Genomic DNA, 16,091 nt, shown 5'->3' on the forward strand with positions numbered 1-16,091 from the left:
CTCCACCTCACTCTCCCCACCCGATAACCTCCTGGTGGTGGAACCCAACCAGAAGCCCGAGCCTAAGGGAACCACTGATCCAGGCCGGGTGGACCAGCCTCCCAGGGCACAGAGCACGCTGGGAACAGATAGAAAGTGAATGTGGAGGGCAGCAGGATGACATCGGTCATAATTCCTTTCCTTTGCCATGTGCAGGACTCTGAGTTTGCTCCTAGGGACTTAACTCTAGGGTTGAAACTCCAGCCACTGCTCAGGCACTCTCCCTTACCTTCACACCCACTCAGCCACCAGGCCCCGGCCACTTCCTTCAAATCAGATTTATTGAGATATAATGTACATACAGAAAAGTAACATATTTTAAGTGTACCACTCTATGAATTTTGACAAACTGGTAGAGTTATGTTACCGCCACCACAGTCAAAACACATAACTATTCCATCACCCCCAGAAGTTCCCGCATGCCCCTTTGAAGTCAGTCCCTCTCTCATTCTAAGCCCCTGGCAATCATTCATCTGTCTATTCTCTGTCGCTAGTTTCAGGCACTGTTTTTAAAAGTGTAGCAAAGAAATGATTTATTGACTGGCTTTAAAATCAGGTATTACCTAAAATAATCTCCAAATTCTCATATAGTTCAGTATTATAGAGAATGTTTTTTAGATATCATCCAGAATCGAAGATACTGGAGCAAACAACTAAAACATTCTGGGGTTTTCTGTGTGTTATCCTTGACCTCCTTAAACAGCAGCTATAGCCTCAGCGTAGTCAGTGTGGACACACAGCTTCAGGTCCTCTGCATTTTTCACAGGCCATTTTTTCATGCAAACTCTTTCAGGTACTGATGCAATTCTCCCTCTCATCAAGAGTAATAGCTATTATATTTGTGCCATTACTATATTATTGTATTCCAGCTGTTTCCAGTGCTTTTGTATTATAAGTAACACTTCTGTGAACATCTCTGTGGCTCTGCTCTATTTTCTTATTTCTTATTTGGATTATTTTGAGAAGGATGTATTCCCCAGAGCAGGATTCCTGGGTCATAAGGCATGAACTGTTTAAAGCTCTGTTACTCACTGCTAGATCCTTTTCAGAAGGAAGGGGCTGAACCTCAGGGCTCCCGGCCAGGTATCCAATATCCCCACAGTCCTGCCAGAAGAAGACTTTCTCTGATCTTTGGTCTGCCAGTTTAATTGGAATTGGTGGGAGGTAGGAGTAGGGTCATACATGACTCTGAGACCCCAAAGAGGCTGAAGGATTCCTGGAAGGAGTTGCCCACCACCTCCTACCCCACTTTTACCAATCAGTTCTTTTTCAAGAACTTAGCTCAAGCATTGCCAACTCAAGGAAGCATCTCTGAGCCCCTCACACTGAGCCAGGAACCCATTTCTCTACCTTTGTGATGCTCCTCACAACTGCTTCTGAATGACTGTGATATGGATTGTTTAATATCTGTCCCCACCATTAGATTATGAGCTCCACGAGGGCTGAAAAAATTTCCATCACGCTTAGTGTCACAGCCACAGCTTCTTGTGCTGGAGTCTGGTGTGATGTAGCATGTGTCCAGCAAACATTGGTTCAAGGAGAGAAAGGAGGGGAAAACGTCAGTTCAGAACCCAACAAAGCATAGAGTGGGGGGAAAGGAAAAGGAAAGAGTAGAGGTTCCAAGTTCTCATCGAGATCAAAGGTGGAAAGTGTATATCACATGAGTGAAAAATGGCTCCTCAAAACTCCAGGGAGGGAAAACCAGAGGAAACAAAGCCAGAGGTGTCTGCTAAACCGTGGCCGGGACAGGGCACAGGTTGGCTTTGCACCCTCATCTGCTCCTAACTACTTAGAACTCCAAGCAAGAACGGTACTCTCCCCAAACCTCAGTTTCCTGGCCCGCAAATGTAGGTAAGAGGCTGCTGTGGAGATGAAATGATGCTCAGGCACCTGGTTCTTAATAGTAAGAGCGACTGATAAATGCAATCTGCCCATCCTTTCCCCTGGCAAACAAGATGTGTTGAGTTTGCGGGCCAAGCCTATTCTGAGTTTGGGAATGTGTCAAAAATAAGGGGCCCACATTTACTCATGTTTATTCTTAATAACCACAGCAGCGGCTGCAGAAACAACACACTCTCACAGGGCTTGGAGGCCCTGAGGGCAGTTTAAAGCCCCTGAGGAGGCAGCGCAGCCATGGTTGGTCAGGAAGGAGCCCCAAATGCATCCTGGGTGCGCCTTCTGTGACATTACCCAGGGAGTATGGAAAAGGAGTTGATTTTATAGATTTTTAGCATTCTTGGAAAGGAGTTTTCCCTAAGTCTCATTTGTATTCCAGACTAATTACTTTGAAATAGCATAATTTAATTGCACTTAAGTGCAGAGAGAAAGAGAGAACAGCCCCCCTGATGGCTATTATTTCACTGAGTAAATACCTAGCACTCGTGGGGAAGTCAGGAAGGGGCTACACTTAGGTCTGCTGGCCTCGGGGGCAAGGCGGGAGCAGAGCTCAGACTCTTTTCATGGCAGGGAGGAAGAGTGGGGTGGAAGGGAGAAGGGGGCAGTGAGAGGAAAAGAGAGGGCTGAAAAAACCACAGTATTTCTCCTTCTGCTCAGTGCTTCTTCCTATCAGTAAAACAACAAACCCAGAACGCAACAGCTTCATCCTTCTAAAGACAGCAATACAGTCTCAGAGCCAAAGCAGAGACTGGGCCAGGTGAGACCTTCATTCCATTTCTGGCTCAGACCCGTTTCTAAACCTCTCTGTATCTTGGTTTCCTCATTGGTAAAATGTCATTTAGAAGCTAAGTAGCGTTTTCAGCATTAAGTAAGAGGACATCTGCAAAGGGCCCAGTCCATGGTGTGTGTGGAGTAAATGCAGCTCTCACCCTTCCCAGCAGCCGAATCACCTGGAGATTTTAAAGCCTCTCTGGTTTAGCAGCCAAGAGCCATCCCTGGATGCAGGGATTTCAGGTAATCTGGGATTAAGCAGAAGGAGCTTCTCCAAATTCAGGTTTAAACTGGTGGGGAGCATTCACTGAGCCTGTCTTTTGGACTATGTCCCAGGCTGAGAGGAGCAGGCAAAGCCAGATAAGCTACTGTCACCACCTCAGAGCCATCCATACTTTCGTGGACAGCCAGGTGTGTCAGAAGCTGATGGCAATTCTAGGCAGATGATAAAGGTATATCGCTGGTGTTTGAACCTATCCCTGTGGGATTCCAAAGGAGACAGCAATTCATTCTAACTGGAGGATCAGGAAAAATTGCAGCAAGGCATTGAGCTTGTAAATCAAGTAAGATATTGAAAGAGATCAGAATGACTTTCTGGAAGACTGAACAGCCTAAACAAAGGCAGAGGACAGTAGATAGCAATGTTGGATATTTTTGGCACCTGTGTCAGAAGAGTCTACATTAAAGTGTCCCTTTGTGCATTTTACCCATCTATGGGGCTCAATCTGTACTTTTATTCTGTCCTGCCAAAGTCTTTCGATATAAAACTGCAGAAATCACAAGTGCTGGTGGACACTGGCTGCCTTGCTCCTTAAAAGAGAGGCTCCACTAGGCACATACACAATAAATATCATGCCTTTGTGTGAGGCCTTTCAAATCCATTCTTCTCTCCAGCATTTGATGCACTCTGAATAATTATTAACTGCATTTCCTTGTCCTGCAAGCCCCAGATGTGGAGGCTGAGGCCCGTTGCCGTTAAATAACTTGTTCGGCTACAAGGGCTGGTAGGTAGTAGCGCTGGACCTAGAAATCCATTTTTCCGACTATAAATCCTATGCAGACCATGCTGCCTCTGAAAGCCCTCCTTTCATGTCACTGTGCCCCATACCTGAGTCGCAGAGCAAACGAGGGTCATGTTGCTCTTCTGTCTGCGGTGTGTGCCTTTTCCTCTGCTCCCAGCCACTCCCAGCAAAGCCTAAGCTGCACACGCAAATACGGCAGCACACGCAAATACGGCAGCGCACACAAATTGAGAGTTTGCCTTGTGCCAGGCAGGCACTGTTCTGAGGGTTACACGTATTTTCTCATTTAATCTTCTCAGCAGTCTTACTTATCAAGTGAGTATTTGTTAAGTGCAAATGGAGGCACCATGCTGTTTCTATTTCCATTTCTGTAGATGAGAAACTGAGGCCAAGAAGGTTAAATCATTTGTCTAAAACAAGATCCCTAGTGAGAGAGAGAGGGCACCCAGAGCCCATTCTCTCCTCATTGTGCTCTACCCTTCCTGTAGCTGGGGGGCATTTAGGGGTGGCATTCACCCTTCTGAACTACTGAAAGGATACAAGAAGCTCCTTGCTAAAGAAGGAAACTAGGCTAAGCACAGGGGCTCATGCTTGTAATCCTAGCACTTTAGGAGGCCAAGGCAGGCAGATCACTCAATGCCAGGAGCTTGAGAATAGCCTGGCCAACACGGTGAAACCCCATGTCTACTAAAAATACATAAATTATCCGGGCATGGTGGCACATGTCTGTAATCCCAGCTACTCAAGAGACTGGGGCAAGAGAATCACTAGAGCCTGAGAGGCAGAGGTTGCAGTGAGCCTGTGAGGGAGGAGAGGGGAGGGGAGGGGAGGGGAGGGGAGGGGAAGGGGAGGGGAGGGGAGGGGAGGGGAGGGGAGGAAAGGGAGGGGAGGGGAGGGGAGGAAAGGGAGGGGAGGGGAGGGGAGGAAAGGGAGGGAGGGAGGGAAGGAGGAAGGGGAGGAAGGAAGGAAGGGAAAGAAGGAAGGAAGGAAGGAAGGAAGGAAGGAAGGAAGGAAGGAAGGAAGGAAGGAAGGAAGGAAGGAAGGAAGGAAGGAATTTGTTTTCTTATGAAGGAAAAATGAACATCTATCCATCTGTCCTGCCCCATGTCCTGTGCCAGCACTGCCATGCACACATGCATTGACTGGGGCCATGGTTTTACTCAAAGTGCTTCAGGATTGGAGCCAATAGGAACCCAGGTTATGAATGTCAGGAGATCTCGAGACCCTTTTCTTATTGAGCAACAGCACCTCGTAGTAGCTGATTCTGCTGTTCCCCAGCCTTCTTCCAGCATGAATAGATTGTCACTGGCTTAATGTTTTGCTTTGGAGAAAGCCCTTCCTGCTGGCATATAGCAGGCAGTTAGACAGATCATGCCCTTGAGCCTGGAGGTAGATTTTGTTCACAGCCTCTAGTGGGAAAGAAAAAATGCTGGTATCATTAATTGTAGTGTGGGCTCCATTTTATCACATTGTCCCAAATTTTACCACTCAGGTCATCTGTAGAATTGTGCAGGAAGACATACTCCTCAGACCCCTGTGTGTGCTCAGCCTGTGTGTGGCACTGTGTATTTAAGCACACACTTGATTCCAATTGTGTTTGCAAAAAGGGTATTTGAGAGGAGATGGAGTAGGAGGGGTAGCAAAGCTTTAAATGAAAATTTTAGGGTAATTAGCATTTTTCTTTACCTGGAAGCTGGCAATTCTTCTTTTCTACCGTGTTTATGTCTTCTGATTTTTCTGTAGTCCAGCGAGTCTATTAAGTAGCACTATACATATACCTAATTGCTGAGGTTTGAGACGTGTGGGTAGTTTCACATCTAACTCTCTGCATCAGTCTGTGTATGAAATACAGACTGTATTATATTATAACATTTGGGTGTTCTTTCATTCATTAACTATTAAGCAATATAATACTGCCTTATATTTTCAATAGACTTTATAATCTCTAAAGAATCCTTGTTAAATTTAATTCTTACAAGAACCTGGGAGATGGTTTTCTATTATTTCCATTTCCACAGATGGAAAAACTAAGAGTCAAGTTGGTTAAGTGACTTCCCTGTTGATGCACAGGTGGTGAGGGCCAGAGCTGGGAGCCTGGCTGTCTCGCTACAGATCTGTTCCACTGGGTACTAAGTCTGGTAGAGAAACCAGCAAGGGACAGGAAGTACAGGTACACACACCATGAGGGCAGTATTTATGGGAGAGGTGCAGAAATAATGGTAAGGGCCCAGGGCTGGGAGCAGTGGCCGCGGGCTGGGAGTGACGGTGGAAATCCTCACGGAAGAGGCAATATTTGGAGTACGTCTTGAAGGATGAGGGAGGCTTTTTTTTTTTTAAGAGAGAAGATGGTGACCATTCTAGCAGAGGGCATCATATCAGCAAAAGCATGGAGGCTGGACAGGCAGGCAGGTTCAAGGGACAGAGAAATCCCCACAGAGTGAGATTCCCAAGCAGGCAGAAGTAACATGGACCATTGGAAATTGTGTTCAACACACATTTAAAATGCTCTTTTAACATTCTTTCTGTTCTGAAGAGATATGTCAAGTATCTATTCTCAGGGAAATATTGCCAACAAAATTTGAGTAAAAAGGTAGGTCCATATAACAATGAGATTGGCACTATTGTTCTATTTTTGGTTTTGTTTTTTTTCTTTTCCATTTTTGTCATTTCCACAGCTTGATACCTAATCAGAAAAGCAGTATGGTTTAGTGGTTAGGGCATGTTCAATCTGGACTTAGCTCAGATCTGAACTTGGTCTCTACCTCTAATTACAAGGTAAAGTGGGGCAAGTTGATGTACCTCTTTAAGCCTCAGTTTCCTTATCTTACAAATGAGAGTAATAACAATACTTACCTCATTGGGCTTTGTGAGGATTAAATGATACTGTTTCTAAAACACTCAGCACAGTGCTTGGTACAGTGTAGCTTCCAAGTGATGACTGTGGCTGCCAACATTATCATCATGATGGTGCCTGGAATACTCTACCATCTTAAACTTACTAGTTTTAGTCAAAGACTGAACCAAACCAAGGGTTTGTGTGTAGGCAAAGAAGAAGAGGTTACTCACATATGAGTGCCTTGCTCTGTGCACAGACAAAGGCAAGGAGGCAGGAAAATGTGAGATGGTCCCCAGGGGTGGAAAACACCCATGGAACAGGAGACTGAGAAGCTATAGGGTAAAGGAGGGACATCAGACACTCTCTTCTGTGTGATTTTAAAGTGCTCTTTCAAAATGTTTCTCATTATAAAGAAATATTATCCCAAGTTACAAATCCAGGTGGTAGGCTCCATGTTAAGCAGTCTGCCTGCATTCCTCTTGAGGAAATGAATTGTCCAAAGGGAAAAGCCTCTTCTACTAATACATACACAAATTAAAACTCCATTTGAGGTACAGTGGGGACCACCTCCTAATTGATTTTGATCATGAGAAAATCAGTTACATGGTGAGTATGCCAAAGAAAATCAGAAGACGGAGAGCTGCTCTGTAGAGCCAAGTGGCGGTACATCTTCTAGTAGCTCTGGAAATGGAGCATAGCAACAAGCACCTTCTCCTTGTGTGAGCTCCCAAGCACTAACCAAACACACATTTCGCTCCTGCCACTTCTGATCTTTGGCACAGGTGAGGGAGGGGATGATGCGTCTCAGCTGAGAGGCTGGCCCTTTCCAAGTTGGAACACCTTTATACAGACTCTTCAGACAGCATTGTGAATGGGGTCAATGTGGACATAAGGGCCACAAAGAAAGGAGTCTGATGATGGCACACTCAGGAAATAACAGTCACCATCCGAGACCTGGTGGTGGCTTGTTGTACCGCGCAAAGGGCAATGCTGACTCCTCACGACAGCAGAGCGGTTTGAACAGGCAGGAGATCCTTTGGGTTCGGTGATCACGGCATCACGAGTGAGGCCTGAATATGAAGGGGCAGATGGTGGGCGTCGCACTAGTCTTAAGCACCCCTTCTGTGTAGAGCTGCTTCATTGAATGTTTGCCCTGTTGACAGTGGTTTGACAGAAACTGCACTTGTATCCAGGATGAAATGGAAGCCGGTCCTGTGCTTCCTTGATGACAGTGTGATAAGAGCTTCATATCTGGCATCACCGGGATCTGCTTTTGGATCTTGGCACTGCTGTGTTGAATGGTCAATTGTAGACAATTTTAGATCCTCAGTTTTTTACAGATAGAAAATTAAAGTAAGAACATCTACTTAGCTGTTTTGAGGTACCTAATCTATAAAATGGGGTTACTAATACCATGTACTTTAAAGAGTTGTGGTTTGAATAACAATAGATGTGAATCCTCCAGCATTATATCATGCACAAGGTAAATTTTAATAAATAGGAGCTGTTATTGCTTTACCAATAATCCTCACTCTGTCTCCTTCCTTTCCTCCTTTTCTTCTTCACCCCTTTGGACCAGGTTCTAAGGGCAGAAATGACCAGGATAATCCCTGCCCGGTGGGGAGGGCTGCTTGCTGGCCTGACATGGCCTGTCCTGTGGGTTCATTCCCCTTGCCTTAGACCCTTTACCATTCCCCCTCCCTTCACCTGGGAAGCAGTGCCTGAAGGAAGAATGAGCAAGGAGGATGGCTGTCCTGCTCTGGACATGATTTTCTGCCATGATTAATGTAATAACAGGGTCATTTGGTGGGAAGAGCTTTGAACTAGAAGTCTGAAGAACTGGGCTTAGCTCAGTTCCAGGCCCTGACACAAAGATGCTAATCAAGCCTGAGTCTCTTCATCTGTACAGTGAGTAGGTTGGTAGGTTCCTGGGACCTGAGACACCAGTCCTAGCAGTGTCCCCCAACACCAGAAAAAAACTCCGGCTTCTCGCTCCCCAAGTCCTGATTGGTCCTTACTCCATTTTCTAAGTGAAAACCTGGTTACACAATGAAGATGGTGTTGATACCAACAACGAAAGCTCCCGTCCGGTAGTACAGGCCAGTGCATACCAAGCACTGCGAGGAGCTCATAAAGCACACCACTTCTTTCAGTCTCCACAAGTCTCAAAGCCAGGTGTTATTATCACCATCTTACAGATGAGGAAACAGAGGCTCAAAAGAGGAAAGTTGTCACATAACTGTTCACATCAGCACCAGAGAAGGAACACAGGTCCCTTTGGCTGCAGAGGCCGTGCTCACAACCCCTGCCCTTCACTGACATTTTCTTGACTTGGGAACCAGCACAGTGTGGGGGATCTGGTAGGCAGAGGTCAGAGAATTGGGCTGAGGTCAGTCCAAAGATTGGTGGGGGATGGCCAACTCCTAAATCAGTTATGTACGGAGGAGGACTTAGTAGAGGCCGCCAGGTGAAAGGTGCCCAGAAAAGACAGCTTTCTTATTCTATTACTGCAATAATAGGAGTTTATTCTGTACAAATTAGGTTTAAGTTCCAGTTCCCCCACAACTTGCCTTGTTGCCAGTTTTCAGTGCCCTCCAGTACAGGTGACATCCCTCCTCTGTATTGGTGGTGGGCTCACCTGTTCCCTGCCTCCCTGGCTGACTGCATCTGATCCTCTGGCTGGGGACCAACTCCACCATGATTTAGAGAAACATTGAGCAGTGCCCCTGAATCCTTGCTGAAAGGCCTCCCTCCCCATAACTTTGTGTGACACACAGAAATGATTAACTGTGCCAGAATCCATTCCCCAAAAATGCTTAATTTGGGAGTGAGAGACAGAAGCCCTGATTGTTGCAGTTAAGTTTATCCAGAGACAGGAGGGAAAGCAGTATATTTACTTGATTAAAAATTAGCACCACGTAGTCACCAGTGGGATCCTGTCAGGCTGGTTTATATGCAATTCTGCTTTTAAAAGATGTTTCATCCATTAGGTAAATATCTCTCCCATCCCCAAAGTCTGTCAGCTAATGGGAGCAGGCTAGGGCGTTCAGTTTAAAGAAATTGGCAATTGGCATGGAAGGGAACTAACGAGGAACATACAGAAAGGAGAAAAAGGTGATGTCACAGAGCCGGCTTCAAGTTTTTTATGGATATAGGAATTAGGGAAATCAGCATAGCAAAATGACAGCGATGAAACAGCTGTCATTTACTGAGCTCCTGGTATGTACCAGTACCAGGCATAGTTCATACATTATCTCCTTTAATCCTTTCAGGTAGATATTATCATCTTCGTTTTACAGGTGAGGAAACTGAGATTCAGACAGGGTAAGTACTTTGCCCAATGTCACAAAACCAGTAACTCAACAAGTTCTGAGTGCTTTTACAGAAAGACCCAAATGCAGACTGTGCCTGCAACGAATTGCTTATTGGCATCTACATGGTTTTTGTTTGTGGAGATCAGTCCCTGGTCAAGCACTCAGGATATGAAAGGATGGGGCCCCATGCTTTGTTCCTGAGAAGAAAGCCCCTTAACAGACTATCTCCAAAGAGCAAGTCTGGCTATGCCATCAGCAAAAGTTTTGCCTTAAAATCTTTTTTAAAATTGTAGTTTTCAGGCATTGTAACTCATTAGCAGTGTGATATGCCAGGAGGGGAACCTGGGCTTTGGAACCAGTCAGATCTTGTTTCAGATCTGGGTTCAAATTTGGCCTTAGTACTTCCTAACTGTGCTTTGAGCCAGCTGAGGAGCCTTTCTGAGCTTCCACTTTCATTTGTCAAACTAATTTCTCGAGCTTCATATAAAGACTGAATGAGAGAGCATATGCAGTTCCCCATGTCTGGGATCTGACACAAGGCAAAAACTCCAAGTCAGGACCTCTCCCCCATGCTGTGTCATCCTTCTTTTCTACCTACCACTACCCACATTAAGTTGTAGAGCTTTCTTTTTAATGCCAATGCACTAAAATGAGTTTGGAAGCTAGAAAAGAATGCTACTGCTGTAATTCAAATCCTATGGCATTTTTATGTATTTCTTTACAAATTGGTTTTCATATGCATACGTGGTTTTGCAGAGCTGCAGTCAGGAAATACTTGCAATTTTGTGCCCTGCCTTTTTTTTTCTTTCACATTTTATCTTGAGCATTTTCCCTCATTGCTGTTTATCATGGTTATTTTTTGTAATGATTGCCTTATATTCCATCCTGTACCTGTACCATAAGTTAGCTAAGTCATTCTCCTATTTGTAAACATTGAGTTTGCTTCCAATTTTTCTTTTCTGTTACCCTGCTGTGTATATCTTGTATATACAGTTTCTCGGTTTAGAACTTTTAAATGTGGTGGCTTTGTAGCAAAACCAGGAAGATAACTCAAGGAATGAAAGTCTGTCATTTTTGTTATTATTTTATCTTTTTAGGTTTTCACCCATTAGAGGACTATAAGTCAAAGAACCCCAGTGACTGATTTCATAGAAATAGTCATTTAAGAAAAAAAAAAAACCTGAGCACTAATATGAAACAGAAGACTGGGTAGCTGCGTGGTTGGGTTGGTTCCCACTGCCTTTTGAAACCAGAAAGGCCACTTAAATCAACAGCTCCTAGTGGATATAACCATCTCTAGTCACCCTTGAGCTGCTAATGTACAGATGCAAGTGAGTTCGTGCATTCCATTTTTGGAAGGAAAGCATGCTTCGTGACAGCAGAAACTCTCCTGTACTTATGTTGGTGACTCCTGCATAATGACTTTGTTAATTGCCTCCTGCTGGCCAGGTGCTGAGGGAAGCCTTCAATGTCTTAATGTCTATGAAGCCTTTCTTTAAAATGTCAAGATAGAGCTTGCACTTTCTGAGCCATCTCTCATGTCTCGCTGGGCAGGAAACGGCGACAGGGAAAATGTCAGCACTGGGATCAGATTGACCAGAGCCAAGAGAATCAGAACTTCCCCACCTTGGCTCTTGGCTTTTAGAAATCATTAACATTTCAGTGTGGGTGATCTTGTGAACCAGCTACCTTTCCACAGCCATTCTCTGAACTCCTTAGCGTCTTTTCACCTTTTCATTGAATTACAAACTAGTCTAATGGGAAAACCAGTATCAAGTTTCTTATCTAGGTCGCTTTGAGTGTACTTGAGGAATGTTTTGCACAAGAGTTATAAATACACACTGCAGAGTATCATATAGATAATCCTGTGATGTACACAGATGATGGGTAGTTACCATGCATTCTTCAGGGAACATGGAATACAGTGATTATAATTTATACTGTTTCAGTGGCCTAGTCCATTCTTAGCAGGCTGGGGAGAACCACTTATATTTGTTACCTTTTTTTTTTTTAATCCATGGCTCTGTCTTCCAAATAATTTGGATAACATGCACTCAGCTGCTATACACAGCTTTAAATGAAGGTTGCTGTGGGCCAGGGAATATTTGTCATTTCTGCCAGCTCCCCCTCCCCAAATATTTATGTCCAATATTATTTACTGGTGGATTTATGCTGCCCATATTTTATCTTCTATTTAAAGTAAAATGTGTAAAAGAAGAAGCTTGGTTTGGGAGCACAGGGTCCTGAGTTTTAAACTTGCTTCAGATTTCTACCAGCTCTGACTGGCAACTTACTTTACTTCTCTGAGTAACTCAGAATATATCACTATAGCTCTATTTCTATCCCACTTCCATTCTCCAGTAATGTTTTTTTCAACCTACTTTTATATGAAGCTGAAACTGAATAATAAAGCACGTGGCATGTAGTGTGCATTCAGATGATACTAATTTTTGTGTTATGATTTTGATTATTACAAAGGATAAAGAAAAGTGGTAGCTCGATCACATGTATTTCATGGGCAGATTCTGGCTGAGCATGTGCTGTGTCCTTTGGAAAGAGGAGAACAAACTACTTCTCTCCCTTCCTCTTCCCCTCTCCCATAACCCAGAACTGTAGAATTAATCACCTGCCTAACAATATAGTAAAAGAATCACGGGGTCACTAGCATGACTTTTATTAAAACCTTGGATCGCAGATTAAATATCCCCATTATTTTGCCTTTAAAATGACTGCTGTGTTCTCATATACTTATGCAAGCTAAAAATCAAAACAATTGAATTCATGGAGATAGAGAATAGAAGGATGGTTACCAGAGGTTTGGAGGGCTAGTGGGAGGTTTGGAGAGAGGTGGCATGGCTAACAGATACGAAAAAAATAGAATGAGTGAAGAAGTATGCTATTTGATAGCACAACAGGGGGACTATAGTCAGTAATAATTTAACTATACATTTTCAAATAACCAAAAGAGTATAACTGGGTTGTTTGTAACACAAAAGATAAATGCTGGAGGGGGTGCATATCCCATTTTCCATCACATGATTATCATGCATTGCAAGCCGGGAGAGCATCTGATGTATCTCATAAGTATATACACCTTCTGTGTACCAACAAAAATTTAAACTGTCTTAAAAAGATGACATTACCGGTTGAACTTCATGTCTCTGAATCTCTGCTTCATCCGACTCCTTACTTTCCAGGAAACCATTTCTCAGCCCAACCTTGGTGACCCTTCCCTGCCCAGCAGCCTCTGCAGTTGTTTTTGGATGTCTAAATGTCCTGAGAGAGTCAGTCTAAGTTGGAGTTGAATACAGAGCTTCTGTTTCCCAGATAGTTTTCAAGAGTGTATCTTCCACAGGTCACAGAGACAACTGGCCAGCCTCACAGCTGTGTTGGCCTCTGTGATTGCCAGGTGGGCACAGTGGAGAGGAAGGGGTACCATCACCCCCCTACCCTCATAGCTGTGGATTGTCCTGCCCTAATTAACTTCCCTGGGACCCCAGATCTGTTGATCGTTTTGACCTGCAACACTATTTCCCTGGCTTATTCCCACCCCTACCCCCAATGTATTTTTTTAAGCAAGGACTTGTTTGCATCTTGTTAAAAATAAAAGAAAGTTGTGACAATAAAAATGTTTCTCTTCACAAAGCTGTGAGAGTTCTATTCATTCTGGGATCAGTTAATGCTCACGACCTTTTAACAAGACAGCACTTTCACACACTTAGATGAGATAATTGATTCTAATGGGGAAGGAAGCACTGCTCACTTAGCTGCATATATCTGAGTTGTCTGTAGCTCAAACAATTTTTCTGTTACCTTTGACTTTGCCAATATATAGATTAAGTAAGAAGGTAAGCAGAATTTTGAGCCTTGCAAATAGGAGAATATTCACTGCTTTCAGGCAAGTTAACTGTTGTAGTATTATTGTTACCTACCTAGGAGGTAGAGGAGAACAGTGCAAAGCACCTCACTTAGTATCTGGTACCAAAAAAGGTGCTCAGTCGATGTCAGCCACTATTGTCGTTATCATTATCAACAGTACAAATGCAAAGAATGGTTATCACACATGTGTACAGTTTGCAAGGCATTTTACCACGTATTACCTCACTCGATACAACAGTGTTTTGAAGCTTTCTATACTCATTGCTCAGGTGAGAAGACTGCAGCTGGGCAGTGGCAGCTGGGATTGAAAACTCATTTCTTTCCTATGGTCCCACATATTCTCCTGCCCCACAGTAACCAAAGAAAAAGCAGAGTGTCCGATCTCATTGCTTTCACCCAAGTGGCTAAAGGAGATTTGTGTGTTTGTTCCCTGTGGTTTGTGTTCAGACTAAAAGTCAGAAGGGTATGCAGTGCTCCAGTCCCCTCAACGGTTTTTCCGTGTGCCTTGATGACAGTCACACAGCCCCTCAAAACCACCACCAGTGGCACCTGCATACACTGCGGCCAGGTAACAGAGTTTCCTCTCTGTCTCACAGGATCCTATGTTACTGCCTAAAAAGAGTCTTAAAAGCCTTTGAGGCTGTTTGATGTATAAAAGGGTGAAGTCTTTATAATGCCCACCCAGCTAGACACAGCAAGCAAGAGACAGCCTAGCTAAGCAGGCAAGCCTGGGCCTTGACACCAGGAAGAATGACAGTGCGTGTTTTCAGGATTGGACTAGTTTGGGATTCTAGTCTAGACTCTGCCACCTATTAGCCATTTAACCTGTGTGTATTAGTTAGCCTTGTTGTGCCTAGTTTTTCCATCTGTAAAATGGGGTCATTAATACCTTGTGGGATTATTGTTGAGAGTTAAAGGAATGCTTATAATTCTCTCAGCCCAATGCCTGGCATATTGTTAAATAATCAATAAATGATAGTTTTATGACTATTACACTTTTAATTAACCTTCTGAACCTTAATGTGCACCTCTGTAAATTGGGTCTGGTGAGGTTGCCATGAGGATTAGTATATACAAGTTTCCCCGTTTACTGCCTGTCACACAGTAGGTCCTCAGTAAATACAATTACTATGGGCCTTCATTTCTCTGAAAACCCTTCCCTGTGATCCTTTAGCCCTCCTAGTGGGTCAGGTACCCCCTCCTCTAGGCCTTCTGGTCCTGCTGCAGAGACTTTGTTATTTGTCTTCCCTACTTGGCTGTGAGCTCACTGAAGCAGGGACTCTCTGATTCCATTCTGGCTCTCCAGAATCTGTCATGGAGTGGGCTTTCGGAGAATGATCATCAAGTGGGCAAAGGTCTGAATGCTGCATCTAGGGTGCCATGAGGGTCCAGGGACTTGAGCGCTTACCTCCGTGTATGGGGAATCCAGGTGGGCATCAGAAGAGGTGAGCCTGGACCACTGACAAGGCCCGAGGCTGGAATCCTAAACTGTGATTTAAGCAGATATTTGGTGATGAATCACAAATGTTTTTGGAGACAACTTTCCTTGCCTTCTCAAGCGTGTATATCTCAAGGGGCAGCGTTCATTCTTTAGTGCTTTATGGTCTCTTTCTAGATCATCGTACAAGACTTTAGCAGTTGGTCCCTTGGAAAAATTCCTTTTGAACAAAAATATATGCACATGTCACAAAATGAAAATGTGCAAAAGATATATAGTGAAAAGCAAGTTTCCCTCCTACCCCAATCCATAGTATCTCTATCCTTCATAGGACACACCTACTATTAACCAGTCGATCATATTCTACCAGAAATATTTTACACATATACAGGAATTTTTAAACCCAAAGGTAGTGTAGCAAATATACTTCTGCATGTTATTCTTTTCTTTCCAGGAAAATACATAAAGAACCTCTTTACTCTTTAGTGGTTGCATCCAATTTTGTTGTGTGGATATTACTTTTTTTCTTGCCCCATATCAATGGACTGGTTTCTAATATTTTGCTATAACAAATTGTACTGCAGTGAATAACCTGGTGTGTACATCATTTAGTGCACGTATTTCGGAGAAGGAATTTCTAGAATTGGAACCTTTATGTCCCAGGATAATGCATATGTGTATTTTAACTTTGCTAGTTTTTATCAGATTGCCCTTCATAGATTTTGTCCATCAAATTCTCACACCAGCAAAGTATGGGAGTGCTTGTTTTCCATTCTCTGCCAATATAGTATATTTTCAACCTTATTTATCTTTGCCAAACCATATGTGAAAAATAGTATTTCAGAGTCTAACTTACATTTCTTTTACTATGAGTAATGCCAAGAGTCTTTTCATAT

At 43.7% G+C, this 16,091-nt stretch overlaps 1 protein-coding gene across 27 annotated transcripts in view; it reads left to right on the plus strand.

Annotated features, from left to right (window-relative positions):
• TENM4 (teneurin transmembrane protein 4) overlaps nucleotides 1-16,091 on the plus strand; it is a 3,204,727-nt gene that overhangs the window by 2,978,149 nt on the left and 210,487 nt on the right. The gene's annotated exons all lie outside the window — the stretch shown is intronic.

Source organism: Callithrix jacchus, chromosome 10 (genome assembly GCF_049354715.1).
Source record: "Callithrix jacchus isolate 240 chromosome 10, calJac240_pri, whole genome shotgun sequence".
In the NCBI taxonomy this organism is placed as follows: Eukaryota; Metazoa; Chordata; class Mammalia; order Primates; family Cebidae; genus Callithrix; species Callithrix jacchus.